This window comes from Choloepus didactylus, chromosome 14 (genome assembly GCF_015220235.1).
Source record: "Choloepus didactylus isolate mChoDid1 chromosome 14, mChoDid1.pri, whole genome shotgun sequence".
Classification (NCBI taxonomy): domain Eukaryota; kingdom Metazoa; phylum Chordata; class Mammalia; order Pilosa; family Megalonychidae; genus Choloepus; species Choloepus didactylus.
Window position 1 is genome coordinate 10,536,648 of NC_051320.1, and position 16,314 is coordinate 10,552,961.

At 38.8% G+C, this 16,314-nt stretch overlaps 1 pseudogene; it reads left to right on the forward strand.

The window, feature by feature from the left end:
* Positions 1-5,009: 5,009 nt before the first annotated feature.
* LOC119509252 lies at positions 5,010-6,668 on the forward strand (annotated as a pseudogene).
* The last annotated feature ends 9,646 nt before the right edge of the window (positions 6,669-16,314 follow it).

The window sequence follows — 16,314 nt, forward strand, 5'->3', positions numbered from 1 at the left end:
ACAGCCCTTCAAACAAAATCAAATAATTCACAAATTCAACCTTACAAACAGGTGATTTAAGGCAACTTAATGAAAAGACAAGCCTCACTTGATTCTTTTAGCAGTTTAGACTATCTCTGACAGTTTGCATTTGCTTTATAAAATGAAACAAAGAGCTTCTCTTAGATGTTTCATTTACTGAGGAGTGTTGCCTTTCCATCATCTATGTCATAAGAATATGCCAAGACTTCAAATACACCTCGCCTGAACATAGGAATTATCCTCCTGAGGATTATTTCCTCTGCTGGTAAAATATCTCATTTGATTATAATCATACTCCTTTTTCTCAACCTCATTTTTTTCCTTCAGAATTCATAGAATCTGGATTAATTGATTGGGTAGATGTGAAAATGAAAGCTCAGATAATTAGAAATGAGAATAACTATTTTTCTTACATAGAGTTCATGAACTCAGAGACTTTGGATAATGTATCATATGAAGTGATCTCCTGAGACCAATACACACAGAAAAAGCAAGAGAACTATGACAACAGTGCACCATGCCCTTAAAAAGCTCAGAGAAGCAGAAAAGCTTTCAACTAAAGGCTTTAAACAGCCTGGACATGAAAGGCAATACTTTGCAGAGTCATTGGACCAGGAGAAAACCGGCAGAGAACACAAAAATTATGATATGTCCACATAGAACGATGTTATTTGGAGAGCTCTTTGGTTCATTTGATCAACAGAGACTCCCACCCCAGAAAAACCTAAGGGAATCCTCTTGGCGGCTTAACCACTGATTGTTTTGATATTAGAGTCAACTATTACATGTCAGTCCCAAAGCTCAACTACCTAAACAAAATCTTCTCTTCACCCTTGAAGATCTACCAAACAGGTGGAGAAATGGAGAGTCACTGAGCTCCACGACCCGATTGTATTAAACTTCATTTGGGTTAGCAGTGTTGCATTTGGTGTGAGTCAGATAAAGGGTCATTTGGGACATTGCTAGCTACCAATCATCCCCTAGGCTGTTCTTACAAGGTCTTGCTCTCTAACTGAGGTGGTGCTTCTCCATCTGGTCTCACACCTGACGAAACCCCCCCACCTACCCCCCCACCCACCCCCACATGCAGCAGTAGCAGCAGCAGTTCCTAACCATTTGGGAAATTGGGAAACCTTGGAGAACCTGTGCAAGCATTCCCACACACACTCCAAATGCACATATATGCAGATCTTCATACATCTTCGGGGTCCAACAGAACTTCTGAAGACCATTCCTGGATCCTAGGCTGAGAATTGCCGCCATCCTTCCAGCTCACCAGATGGAATTCAAACCCAAAGCTTTGACTTTCATGTACAGAATTACCCTGCTCAGAAAGTTCCCATGGAGCAAAAACTTCAGGCAAAGTAGGGTCACAGGTAGAAATCTTATACTGTTAGAAATCATCTTAGACAAACTCTTCCATCCAACAAATAAGGAGAAAGAGCTCAAACCCAATTAAAGGCAGATAAAGACTGAGCCCCAGATGTCTCAACTTCCAGTTAAGAGCACTTTGCATCTGACCACATGCATAGAGAAAGAAGTAGGATGACAAGGAATTTAGGGGATCAATAAATACCATTTCTTTCTTCTTCATCACAGTTCATCATCAACTGTAGAAATGAGGCACCCTGGACCTCCAGGAGATGGAGAGTATCACGTCATCTTTATTACCAGTAGGTTGTTTAGAAGATGTGGTTCCTCATCTGTGCCAAAGGGGCTTGTCTACACCTCACATGCACACACACATACACACCCTCATTTTGGGCATTTGGACAGACAATCTGCAAAGAAATCTGGGACCATGAAGCAGTCCTCTCAGGCAAGTTTACTGGAAAGAAGGAAGAAAATTAATCCCCAGTGCTTTCCTGTTTCAAGCAGGTTAGCTCCACCCAGTCAAGGGGAAGTGTGAGAAAGGGATATGGTGGAGACCAGGAGTGTCACTCCAGTGGAGGCCCCTTCATGTGGAATCACATAGCCAGGGTAAGGCTGTGTCCATCTGTGAACTGCGTCTCTAATTCCAGAGCAGGCCACGGCACTTTATCATGCCAGCAACCAACAACAGTGACAGCCGGTGAGGGATGTCTCATCAAGATCTACATGATAGGAAGAGAGTAGTTTGCATTTTTACCTAATTTTATATGAAAAAATCTAAGTTAAGGTGTGTATATTGCCTATGATAATTTCACCAGAAAATATATCAGATTGGGAGAAGTCTTTTAAGACATTGGTTATTTTTATTATAAATACAGCAAGTGCTCATAAAATATAATTTGACAAATATTGAAAATATAGAACAAATAATGCTTTCCATAGTTCTGTTACAACCAGCTTTAAAACATATGTAGTTTCATACATACTTTTGCAGAGACTTCCAACTGTTATGGACCCCAGAAGAGCCATGATCTTTTAATCCAATCTTGTTGGGTGGAATCTTTTGATTAAGTGTTTCCATAGAGATGTGACTCACCCAACTGTGAGAACTTTGATTAAATTATTTCCATGGAGATGTAACCCTGCCCATTCTGGGTGGGTCTTAATTAGATCACTGGAGTCCTTTAAGAGAGCTCATGGAGAGAAGGAGCTCGGAGAAGCTGAGAGAAACATTTTGGAGAGAAGCTAGCATATGTAATCCAGAGTTTGCCCCCGGGACAAGATAAGAGCTGACACAAACTCGGACGCTTGAAGATGCAGGCAGAAAAACATTTGGAAATGCTAAGCTAAGAGATGAAGCCCAGAGATTGCTCCAGAGAAGATAAGAGAGGATCCCCAGATGCTCAGAGAGAAACACTCTGGGAGACCAAGCAAAGATGCACAGGAGCTGAGAGAGAGAAGCTAAGGAGACAGAAGCCCAGAGACATTTTGGAGAAAGCCATTTTGAAACCAGAACCTGGAAGCAAAGGACCAGTAGATGCCAGCCATGTGCCTTCCCAGCTGACAGAGGTGTTCCGGACACAATCAGCCTTTCTTCAGTGAAGGTATCCTCTTGTTGATGCCTTAGTTTGGAAACTTTTATGGCCTTAGAACAGTAAATTTGTAATCTAATAAATCCCCTTTATAAAAGTCAATCCATTTCTATTATTTTGCATAATGGCAACTCTAGCAAACCAGAACAACCATATGTATTTTATTGGCTTTTCTCCCTTAACACTGGCGGCAGAGATGGCCAGCGTGTAGATGCTGCGGCCAGGATTTCCTAGCAGCCCTGGCATAAAGCAGAGGGCCTGGGTGTGGCCTGGGGAGCGTGAATGAAGGAGACAGCGCCACATCCAAGCCTGGTCCCCACAAACTTCCCACATGACCCTCTCACCTGCTCTCATTCCCTTTTCCTGGTTAGGCATCAGCACCAGGCCAGCCATGGGTGCACACTTTGGGGAGGCCAAATTTCTGTGTCTACATTAGTGACTTTGCACCCAGCGATCCTTCTGGCCACATGAGATGTCATGTGAGAAATAGGTTAAGCTGCAAAGATTTCAGGCTTCATGAATACAGAGGTCAGTTAAAATTAAAAGTATAGCACACCCAAAGCAGTTTGAGCGTTAACCCATAATTCAAGAGCACTAGGTAAGTTACTCTCTTAAAGGCAAGCTTTGTTTGCACAAAACTAAAATGGAAGACAAATGCTTCATTTCAAAAACCAAACTTGCTTGTCGGCGTGGGTAAAATAATCCCTGTAGCTTCAGTGGTCACAGATATATGAAAGGAAAGAGATGACGAGCCAGTTCTACCAGGCATTTGTATTGCTAGAGTAACCTCGTTGAATCAATACAAAAGAGCATTGATTATCACGCTTCTTTCTTTTTAGAGCAAAGCAAGTTTCGGGGAAAAACTGATTTAAGTATAAAAGACCCTTTTCAGATCGTAATCGTTTGCCTCGTCTAAGAGGATGCATCGTTGCTTCTCTCCCTCTCCACCCCTTCCCCTCTGCCTCTCTCATGTGGAGCTCTCCTATGAATCATTCATTACCAGCAATAGTTGAAGACATAGGGGGCTCCTAGCTAGACGCAGTCCCTGCCAGGATGTAGTAACTTGCATTCTTAGTTCATGTCTATCAATATCATTGGTGGCACTCCTAAAATAGTCTGGATCAGAGCACTTTACAGCCACTCACGTGTTATTCCACCCCAATCCCCATCTCCATTGGTAAACTGGGGCCTTCTGTGTTCCTAGAGTAGAAAAGGTCCAGGTTTTATTTGTGAGAGTTAGCTCCATCATCTGCCTAAAACTGCCTCTCAGAAATCCAGAAAACATAGACTCCCAGGAGATCTCATTTAAAAAGACAATTTTAAGATGTCAAAAAAATGTAATAACCACATTTCATGCCACCTGTGGTGGTGAGAGGCTTCATGGTTCTTGCAGATTCTCGAGATCGCTTAAAGTTGCAGCCAAAACCTGGAGGATGGTCTCTAATTTTTCAGACAACCAGACACACTCTGCCTCAGAGTGTCTGGCCTGCCCTGGTTTCTTGTTATATGCAGTAAAAGCATTTATCTGAAATGTCCAAGACCTGACTGGAGATTTCTCTTAACTTCAAAAAAAAGTGTAATGATTTATATGCACCACTGGGACATGGCCTCAAATCCTGCAGACCTGCAATTACTGATCATAACCTGCACCAGCCTGAACATATGACTCGATATTTGCCCAGAAAATAGCTCTAAAAATAAGAGCCTTTGCAAAGACCACAAGTCATTTTCAAACATTATAATAGCATCATTTTTAAATTTATTCAGAAAACTTGCTATTTATAAACTCTTCTACTATAAGCCACTTAATTTATCCTTTCAAAGAAGTGTCATCAAAGTTCCCAAAAGTGGATCCAAATTAGAGCATCATTTTTTTCACTAAAAAGATATTGCAAGAGAAAAAGCCACAGACTTGAAGCTGAAGCAATGAAACCTGGGAGAGAAGGACCAGGAGACACTGCCCTGTGCCTTGCTGTCTGGAAGAGGAGCCCAAGCCCACCGGTAACCTGTCTTCAGAGAATCTTGGTGGGTGCAGTGAGTTATACAACTCAGAGTCAAGAAAAAATGTGCTTTAGAAAATTCTTCCAATTTCAGGTTCTCAGACCATTGGATGTGAAAATCAAATTTTAAATGCAGAGATCAGATATTATTATTGAGGTAAATACTTAAATTACCATCACACTTTGGTGGATTTTTTTTTTTTTCGTATAGTCAGGCTGATGAAATATTTCTCAAAGCCCAGATTCAGGATATTACAACCTCACCCACGTACATGGAGAAGGTTTCATTGGAGCCATCTATAATGTACAATGTAGCAGAACTAAATTCTGTCAACCAAGCTGGAGAATGAGTGTGAACATTTGGGTCAAGAGCCTATTTGCAGCCAATGGATACACACCAGTTCTTATACTGCCTAAAGCCCAGGAAGGAGGTTGCAGAAAAGGCAAGCATCATTAAGGTAGTGACCATAATTGAAAAATTGGATATAGTATGGAAAACAAATCTAGGAGAAAAGGGAAGGTTACAGACCAGCTGTGCTGATTTGAATCTATTATGCCTCCCACAAAAGCCATGTTCTTTAATGCAATCTTGTCGGGGCAGACTTACTAGTCTTTTGACTAGGGTGGGACATTTTGATTAAGTTGCTTCCATGGAGATGTGACCCACCCAACTGTAAGTGAGACCTTTTGATTGGACTATTTCCCTGGAGGTGTGACCCTGCCCATTCAGAGCAGGTCTTGATTAGTTTACTGGAGTCCTTTAAGAGAGCTCATGGAGAGAAGGAGCTCAGAGAAGCTGAGAGAGACATTTTGGAGAGAAGTTGAACTTTGTAATCCAGAGTTTGTCCCTGGGAGAAGCTAAGAGCTGACACAGACCCAGATGCTTGGAGATGCAGACAGAAGAACATTTGGAGATGCTAAGCTAAGAGATGAAGCCCAGAGTTTGCCCCGGAGAAGCTAAGAGAGGATCCCCAGATGATTAGAAAGAAACACCCTGGGAGAACAAGCAAGGATGCACAGATGCTGAGGGAGAGAAACTAAGACAGAAGCTCAGAGACATTTTGGAGAAAGCAATTTTAAAATACAACCTGGGAGCAAAAGACCAGTAGATGCCAGCCACTGCCTTCCCAGCTGACAGAGGTATTCCGGATGCCATCAGCCTTTCCCCAGTGAAGGTATCCTCTTGTTGATGCCTTACTTTGGACACTTTTATGGCCTTAAACTATAAATTTGTAATCTAATAAATCCCCTTTATAAAAGCCATTCATTTCTGGTATTTTGCATAATGGAAGCTTTAGCAAACCAGAACACCAGCCAACTTCAAAGAGTGGCTCCAGGTTATGGAGATGTTAGGTTGTCTTTGGAGGCAATCGCAGATACTATAAACCTAGAAGAATCTTTTCATAGTACCTGTAAAATAACAAACTGCAGTGAAAGGACTACGGATCTTGTTTCGAAGATGTGCAATACCAATTCCATCCACTGGTGTGGCATTTTAGGAAGACAGCTTGGAAAGCTACATCCAAGTTCCTCTCTGTCTTGCCCTTACTCTGCTGTCTTCAGTACAGAGACTGCACAATGTTTCCAGCTTAGACTGATAGACACATTCTTAAAGAGAACATATGAATATGATGACATTGCAGAAGTCTGTGTGGTATCCTCAGCCATTAATGTGGAAAGCTGAAGAAATTTTCCAATGTTATGTTTTCCATCTAGTTTCTTAGAACTGCTTTCTGTATTTTCATCATCTTTGGTAAATGATCAATTTTATGACAAAAATAGGTATTATTTAAATGTCTTTCCTGTGAAAACTGAGTTCTTCAAAATATTAAATACTTGTTTTAAAAAGAAAAAAAAATGATATTGCCAAAACTTTGGTTAACATCGGCACTTAGACATCCTATTGCTTATTTAGCTCTTAACGTCAAACCAAATGCTTTACCCTTTCCCCAAAAACTTCAGTTCCCTGAGCCCATTTTCGCATGCAGCTGTCAGCCACAAATCCCTCAGGCCAGAACCCTGGGAATCAGCCTTACCTCCACCTTCTCCTCTATGTCATTCTCAACTCAAGGGCAAACAAAAGAGAAAAAAAAAGTCTGTTGTCTCCTCAATATCTCTTCACTCAATAACTTTTCTGTTCATTTCCACTACCATCCAGTCAATAAATACTAAATGTTTATTGAGTACCTAGTAATGCAGAAGGTAGACAGTTTCCAAAAATGAATTAGATATAGTTTCTACCTTCAAGGTAGAGACAAACAGACAAAATATAAGTTCAAAATCAATCATCACCACAGTTAACATTTATTGAGTATCTAAGTATGTCAAGTTCTATCACATTAAACCCTCCAGATGTCCTCAAGAGGTAGGTACCATCATTTTCATAAAAATGAAACCAGTGAGGGTTAGAGAGATTAAGTAAATTTGGCAAGGATATAAGAGCAATATGCAAAAACCCAATTTTATTTCAAAATACTAGCCACAAACAATTGAAAATTTAAAAAATTTTAATGCCACTAACAAAAGCATCAAAAATATAAACTGCTTTGGGAGAAATACCACAAAAGATGTGAAATACCCACTGGGGAAGGCAGAATTCCAAGATGACCCCAATATTTCATTCCCTTGAATGTGGGTGGGACCTGTAAATTGTTTCTAACCAATAGCTTACAGCAAAGGTGAAGAGATTTTGCAAGTATAATTAAAGTCCCTAATTGATTGAGTTTAAGGAAATCAAAAGGGAGATTATCCTGGGTGGGCCTGACCTCATCAGGTGAGCCCTTTCAAACAGAATCTAGAAGCTGCAGAGACCCTCCATCTCTCTCCTGCTGGCCCTATGAAGTGAGCCACCAGCCTTCCATAGCTGCAAGGAAATTAACTTTGTCAAAAACTACATGAGCTTGAAAGAGGACCCAGAGCCTCAGATGAGACTGCAGCTCCAGCCAACACCTTGACTGCAAATTTGTGAAACCCTGAGCAGAGGGAGCAGCTGAGCCATGCACAGATTTCCAGCCCAGATCATGAAGATCCTTGTGAAAAATGCCTAGTAGACCAGACATTACACTGAAATCAAGGAGAGGGCCTTAAAGAGTTCTAAGTAGGATAGCACACAGTACCATTTTTGTTTTAGGTTACACATTCTAATGGTGGAGACAAAGTCACAAAACCTGGTTGTAAGGATAGAGAAGAGTGGAATCTTTTGAGATCTATTTAAGAATAAAGTAGATAGCACTCAGTGACTGATCAATGTGCCTAATAAAAAACTATTTTCATAAGTGATTGTACCATTTTACATTCCTTTATATACTCATCAACATTTCATTGTGATTAATTTGCATTTCCCTAATGACTAATGATATTGAGCATCTTTCATATGCTTATTAGCTATCTATTTGTTTCCTTGGGGAAGTATCTGTCAAAGTCTTTTACTTATTTTTTTAACTGTTAACTGTTTTTCCCTTATTATTGAGTTTTGAGAGTTCTTTATGTATTATGGATACAAGTTCTTTATAGGAAAACATTTGCAAATATTTGATCCCAGTAAGTAGTTGTCTTTTCTTGCTTTTAGTAGTGTTTTTTTTTTTTTTTAAACCTAGGCATTTTAAATTTTGATGATCAAATTATGAGTGTATGTCTAATGTTACATTAATTAAGCCTGTGTGGTGTGTACATGGATGTTTGTGGATTGTTTTCTACTCATTTCTGTACTTGGAATATTTCAGTTTTTAATAGTGAATAGGAAGTTTGAAATACTTCCCCAAGAGACTAACAGAGCAAGGAAAGCAAGAAATCTCCCAAAGAAAACACGAAAGGAGAAGACCTTGAAGAGATGGAGTCATGTCACCATACTTACCCTGGAGACAATTAAGGTGACTGTAAATCAGTGTTCAAGTTGGAGAATGTCACCCATTCCACTCACAGCCTGCTACCTCCCGTAGCTCCCGAAGACAGCTTGCTAAAATGAAAACCTGGTCATGCTGTTCTCCTGCTTACACACACTCAACCATTGCCTTAAGTCCTAAGGATAGAGCCCACACTGAGTTCACGGTACATCTTCCCTGCCCATGGCCCGAACACATCTCTCACCCGCCTTTCTTCCTGCCTCCATCTCATCCCATCCCAGAAGACGACACTGCCAACACCCCAAACTCATTCAATCACCTGAACTCGCCCTCACACTTGACAGTGTCATGATTAGGGATGCACAGGTGTTTCTTCTCAGAATGTCCTCCCCTGCCCTGCCGCTTTTCCACCACGCCAAGCTCAAGCAGATCAGTGAACTCGGCCCTAACTCTACCTGCCTGGGCTTTATCGTGCCAATTCGGAACCTTTCATGGAGTTTGTCACACTGTATTGTGATTGTTTCTGATGGACTCACCCACTATTCTGAGCTAAGTGAGAGTAGCTGCCTCTTAGATCTTGGTTCCCCAAGGCCTGATGTATGCCCAGTATACTCAGCAGTATTTACCAAATGAATGAATGAATGAATGAATGAATGGGTGAATGAAGACACTGACATTTACCTTTTATATTTAGTAAGGTAATTTATGATAAGACTCTCATAGAAATTTTTTAAGCTCTGCAATATTATACCCATTTTCCAGGATTAGAATCAGATGTAGTCAGAGAAAGCAATTTGCATGATTTTTTTTCAGAAAATGTATAAATAAAATTAATTAAAACTCATCTTTGAAAATAAGTCTACTGAACCATGCTTCTTGGCTAAAACTGCAGTTATTCTTTTAAGTAAAGTGGTTTTTAAGTCAGCTACTTTATTAGAAAATGTAAATTACAAGGTCCCCTAAGTCTTTGAAATTGATGAAGCTTCATTCTATGCTGCCTGCTTGTTCTAGAATCATAAATTTTCTTTGCATGAGTAAGAAATGTACTTATACTCACTGGTTATTCACTGGTTATTTCATATACAATATTAAGTCTCTAGAATAGGAAATACCAAAGTGTCACTCACTTATATATATGAATTTGTTTCTAGAGCTGATTGTTGCAAATTTAATGAGGAGCTGTTCATTATATGGATCAGGATTATATTTTTCCTTTCAAATATATCATTTAATGAACTTAATTAGCAATGCTTGGAGGTCTGCTTCTTGGAAGGACATTTACAAATTACTCTGAGGTTTAACAAATTAACAATGTGTTCCATGAAGTCAGAATATTACAGAAGCCTCAAACTAAATTTTGGCTGAGTTTGTAACTTTATCAGTCAGGCTGAGTTTCATGATGTTTAATTTCTCCTGGGTTTGTTTAATTATGAATTTCTAGTGCCTTTATAATTACTATGAATTTTAAGTTGGTAATTGTACATGTACTGGTTTCTCAGAATACATCACCACAAATTGCAGCAGACATTTCCATACATATTCATTCTTCCTGAGTAGACTTTGCAGTCGATTATAAATGGCATGTCCTCTAAAAAACTACATTTTTATTAGGCTTCTGCATTCATTATCTCATTGAATCCCCACACAAGATCATTTATACAGTTGTGTCACTATCTGCATTTTATAGATAGAAAATAAAAACAAGCAGACTTAGTGGGGTTAAGGAACTTGTCCAAGTTCAAATGCCAGCAGTAGAGGAAGCAGCACTTGAACTCATGCTGTGCTGCTCACAAAGCCCAGGGTTTGTAGTCACTGCTAGGTTGAGAAAGTGTCTTTAGACAGGGCATCATCTTTGTGTCTTCTAGAGCTCACAGCACTGCACCTGGTAAACAGCAGGTGACTGATTAGAGGGGCAACTGATTGGAGGGGTGACTAAATAAATACATACTTGCAAAATAAAGTTGTATGGGAATATATAATCTGAGAATTCTCAGAACAAATATGGGATATATGTAGAGTGGATACCATTCCAATTTTGAGGAAACTGAACCTTGAAAATGAACATAGCTAAGTACAAATAGTAACTGGTAGGCTTGGTAGTTGAGCCAGGTGTTTAACCCCAAGAACAGTTCCATCTCGCATGTATCACATGGTCCTGCACTATAAAGAGGGTGAGAATCACAAAGCATGGGTAGGAGAGGCCAGACAGCATGGTGACGATGAGTACGGGCTGAATATGGGATCAAGAGCCAAATCCCCACCTAAGAAACCTAGAGTCATAAGCCTCAGTTTCCTCATTTGTGAATGAGAGTAATCAAAGTACCTATTTTATAGGATTGTTGGGAGTGTAATATGAGATAATACACTAGCGCCCTTAGCCCAGAGGACAGATGCAATACCCATCTCCTATTGCTGGATACACCTTTTGCTAGAGAACAAAGCCTCCCAGCATGAGAAATTCAAGCCAATAGTGGCACACAAATTGAATTCCAGCATGAGAAATTCAAGCCAATAGTGGCACACAAATTGAATTCAGTGGCACAAAGCCAAGGCATAAATAACATTGAATCACACACTGCAATCATCATTCCCTTTTCAAAGATCGTTTCACACCGAAAAGAAAGTCTCCATTCATGTGTAACACAATCACTTGTTGATCTCTCTTTTTTAACAGAGAAAGAGCAAGCTAGATCTGAAAGCATTAACAGGCTTATAATAACAGGTGAGAATTTAATTTAAATATTTTCGTTCTGTTCATTTTTTTATACTTATTTTATATACACAATAAGTAATATTTATTTTATATTTTATAATAGTGGTATCAAGCTGCTTTTTGAATAGATGTGTTCAGGTTAGAAAAGTGCCAACCTAGCAAAAGACTGCAAACAACCCAAAAATCAATCAATAGGAGACTGGCTGAATAAACTATACACAAAAAGGAGCACTCTGTGGCTGTGAAAAAGAATGAGGAATATCTCTGTATACTACCATAAAGTATACCTCAGGGTATATAGTAAGTGGGGAAAAAAAACCAAGGGAAAGAAAAGTTCACATGGTATGCTATCATTTTCTAAGACATCATATTTCTATTATAAATGTAAGTTTATGGATGGATGAGTAGAAAAATAGGGGAAGGAAACAAACAGACAAAGGTACCCAGTGTTCTTTTTTACTTCAATTGCTCTTTTTCACTCTAATTATTATTCTTGTTATTTTTGTGTGTGTGCTAACAAAGGTGTCAGGGATTGATTTAGGTGATGAATGTACAACTATGTAATGGTACTGTGAACAATCGAAAGTATGATTTGTTTTGTATGACTGCGTGGTATGTGAATATATCTCAGTAAAATGAAGATTAAAAAAGAAATCTTAACATAAAACAAAAAAAATGTAAATGTATATATTTGCTGACATTGAAAATGGAAATATAAACTAGAAACAAAAAATACATTATCTATAGGAGGAGCAGGGTAAGGATGGTGAAAACACAGATAGAAGCTAAACTTTTCTGAAAATTATTTATTTTGAAGACTTGATTTCAGAAACATGTAAATGTTTTGCACAATTATAAGACAAATTCAGCAAGTTCTGTTTCCAAGAGTACAGAGTAGACATACTTTTCCTTAACCCTCCTATTAACTGCAACTAAAAATCCTAGACATTGTAAATAAAACAAACCTAAGAAAACTCTGAAAGATGGAGAGCAGAAGGCTGACCAGCAGGAGACCTCAAGAACTGAGCAACAACATGGTAGCAAGTTCCCTGTGTTTTCTTTTTGCCTCAAGAGTCCCACACTGGAGAAGTTGGAAACCTGGAAATGCCAACAGACACTGACAAAAAAAAAAATCCCCAAGAAGAACCTGCCCCCTTTACTCAAAGAACCAAGGACAGGGCGGCCTAGCAAGACAAACACCACAGGAAAATCTGCAGCTCCTCACCCTCAGCAGCCAGGCAGAGTGGAGACCTAGACACCCGCCCAGCTAGGCTGGAAGGAGGCACCCCATCTCCCCTGTCCTCCAGGGTGGCATCAGAGAAGGAAGAGTGGGACAGAGACTTTCCTGCTGGATGGAAATGAGTCCCTTCACTGCCCTCCTACCCCACGTTGTCAGTGGGGACCCCCAGGGGAGTGTGGGCTTCAACCCACCCCCGTGGTAAGAAGGCTCCCTGCCCTCTCCTTGCTGGGGTGGTCTCAGAGGAGGCCTAATGGAGAGTTAAGATCCCCATGACCACTCAGCAGTAATAAGCCCCCTGTGGCAAAATATTAGTGGCAGCCACTTGGGGAGAAGCAATGAGGTGCATTTCTTCCTCTCAGACATGGTGCTAGCAGAGAGTTTCCCGGGAACCTGCACTTCCACCCCTGTCCAGCAATAATAAGGAGCCCTCTGCCCAGGTACCAATGAGATCTGAGTGAAGAACCTGGATTTTCACCCCCACTTAGCAGCAACCAGGATTTTCTCCCCCTATAACCATGGAGCAGAGTCAGAGGAGGCCTGCTCAAACACAAGATTTAAACAAGATCCAGAATCTTATAACATGTCCACATTGTAATAAAAAAAAAATCACTCATCATACCAAGAACCAGAAATTTCTTAAACTGAATAAGAAAAGATAATCAAAAGAGGTCAATACCTGAATGATATAGATTTTAGAATTATCTGATGAGGATTTTTAAGGGGTCCTCATAGAAATGCTTCAACAAGCAATATAAACACTCTGAAAACAAAGGAAAACTTAAGTCTCAGCAAAGGAATAATAAATCTCAGCAGAGAAATAGAAGATACGAAGGAGAACCAAATGTACATTTTAGAATCATAAGTTACAATAACCAAAATTTAAAGTCAATAGATGGACTCAGCAGCAGAAAGGAATGACAAAAGAAAGAATCAGTGAGCTGGAAAATAGACTCACAGAAATTACCCAATCTGAACAGCAGAGGGATTATAGACATAGAAATTACCCAATCAAAACAGCAAAACAGCAAAGGGATTGAAAAATGTGAACAGATCTAAAATTTGTGTCATGGTAGTACCAGAAGGAAAGGAGAAAGAGGGTGGGATTGGAAAAGTACTCAAAAATAAAAATTTTAAAAGGCTGAAAATTCCCCAAATTTGGCAAAAGACACACACCAAAAGCTGATTGAAATCCAAACTGAATAAATCTTTTCCCCCCAATATCAGAAAAGGCAAGCATGTCCTCTGTCACCACTGCTATTCAACACAGTACTGAAATTTGAAGCCAATGCCATAAGACAAGAAAAGGAAAAAAAAAAAAAAGGCATACAGATTGAAAAGGAACAAATGAAACCTTCCCTCTCTGCATTAAAAAATATCCCAAGGAATCTACATCACACACACACACATAAACTATGGAGTTCATCAAGTTCACAGAATAAAAGATCAATGTACAAAAAGCAATTGCATTTTTATGTACCAGCAATGGACACATGGAAACCAAATTTGAAACTCAACACTATTTACAAATGCTCAAGAAAAATGAAATACTTAGGTGAAAATCTAACAAACCATGTATGGGACTTTTAGGCTTAAAACTAAAAAAGCATTGTTGAAAGAGATCATAGAACATCTAAATACGTGGAAAGACATACCACATCTAATGATCGAAAGACCCCACATATACAGATGGCAAATAAACACAAGAAAAGATTTCAGCATATCTGACCACTAAATATACACTCACCATAGAAACCAGCAATTTCACTCCTGGGATTTTTATCTCAGAGAAATAAAAACTTAGGTCCACACAAAAAAACTGTACACAATTGTTTATTGCTTTATTCATAACAGCCAAAAGCCGGAAACAAAGAAAATGCCCCTCAAGAGATGAAGGGTTAAACAAACTCTGGTACATCCATACAATGGACTAGTGCTCAGCAATAAAAAGAAACCAACTATCACTATACCCAACAATTTGGATGTATTTCATGGATATTACTCTGTGTGGGGAAAAAAAAAAGCCAATCCAAAAAGTCATATGGTATAATTCCAATTATGTAACATTTAAAAATTAAAACAAAATTATAGAGATGGAAAACACATACACCGTACCAATATCAAATTCCTCCTTTTGATATTGTACCATAATTACATAATATGAAACCATTGGGGGAAACTGAGTGGAGAGTTCCCAGAAACTTGCTATACTATCTTTGCACATTCTTGTGAATCTGTAATTATTTTAAAATAGAAACTTTTTTAATTAAAGGAAGAAGAGAATTTCTAAAAACTTAAAACAAAATGAAATAAATGAATCTAACTGCATATCAAGTTGGCATAAACAAATGCAGAGAAATTATTTCAAAGGTTGTGATTATTTCAAATTACAACCAGTAATTTGATTGTATATATTTAGAGGTACATATCTTAAAGATAAAAAAATCAGCAAATACAAAATCTTCAACCATTTCCAAGGATCATATTGTTGGTGGCAGTGTCATTAGTTTTCTGAAACAGTTCTGTGTGTTTTCTGGAAAAATAGCAGAAGAGTTATTACATTAATATCATTGGGAACTAATATTTTCCACATGGGAGAAGGGAGATAGAAATGTAAGATTAGCCAGTTTGAATAAAAACCTGTAGTTCTAATTTGTATTGGAAATATCAGTGTAAGCTCATGATATATTTTATCTTTGACATTCTGCCCAATAAAAGGATGTAGAAACAGTGAGACAGTCAGTAACAATGACCACCTCTAGATTCCAGATTATACTTTCTAAATACCTTTTCCCCCATCAAGGAACCAGGGCTTCTTATAAAACTGGAGTAGTAAATGGACATGGTAAAGTTGGAATAACGTTTCACATCAGAAAGCAAGAAAAGCTATCAAGGACTGCTGGGCTCGTACCCAAAGAACTCAGAAATAGCTCCAATTGGCCAAAGACAGAGGAGAATAAGGAAGAAGAGAAGGAGGAGGGCGTGGAGGAGGTTAACTACAATGGATTGAAACACATCAAAAATCTTTAAATCCAAGAATTCATAATGATACTAAAAAAATTCATTGCCCATCTTTGGTGGATGCTAAGGAACTTTATTTTTTTAAGTGGTTAATAAAAAGAAGGAATTAAGCATTTATCCTGCCTTTCCTATACAATTTGACCTCAGTGTAATCAAATAATTGGTCACGTGAAGTTTTTATTCATAGAATTATTTAGCTATTAATAAAGAAAGGATGATAGAATAAGAAGATGACAATCTTATAACCCTTAATAAAATAATGAAGCCAGGTAATGATTGTCAATGGTTGGTTTTATCACAATGAAAGAGACAACCAGATGCATATCATCTGATGAAAGCACTTAAAACCATCTAGGAAGTATGCTTGGGGGAAAATCTGAGTAATTTAAGACCAGAAAGCATCTTAAAGGGTACTATGGAGATGCATTCTGCAAAGTTCAGACAGGGAACCTCAGCAGGATAAATGATGAACTATTATCACCAAATAAATTGCAAGGAAAAAAAAGAGAGGATGTAG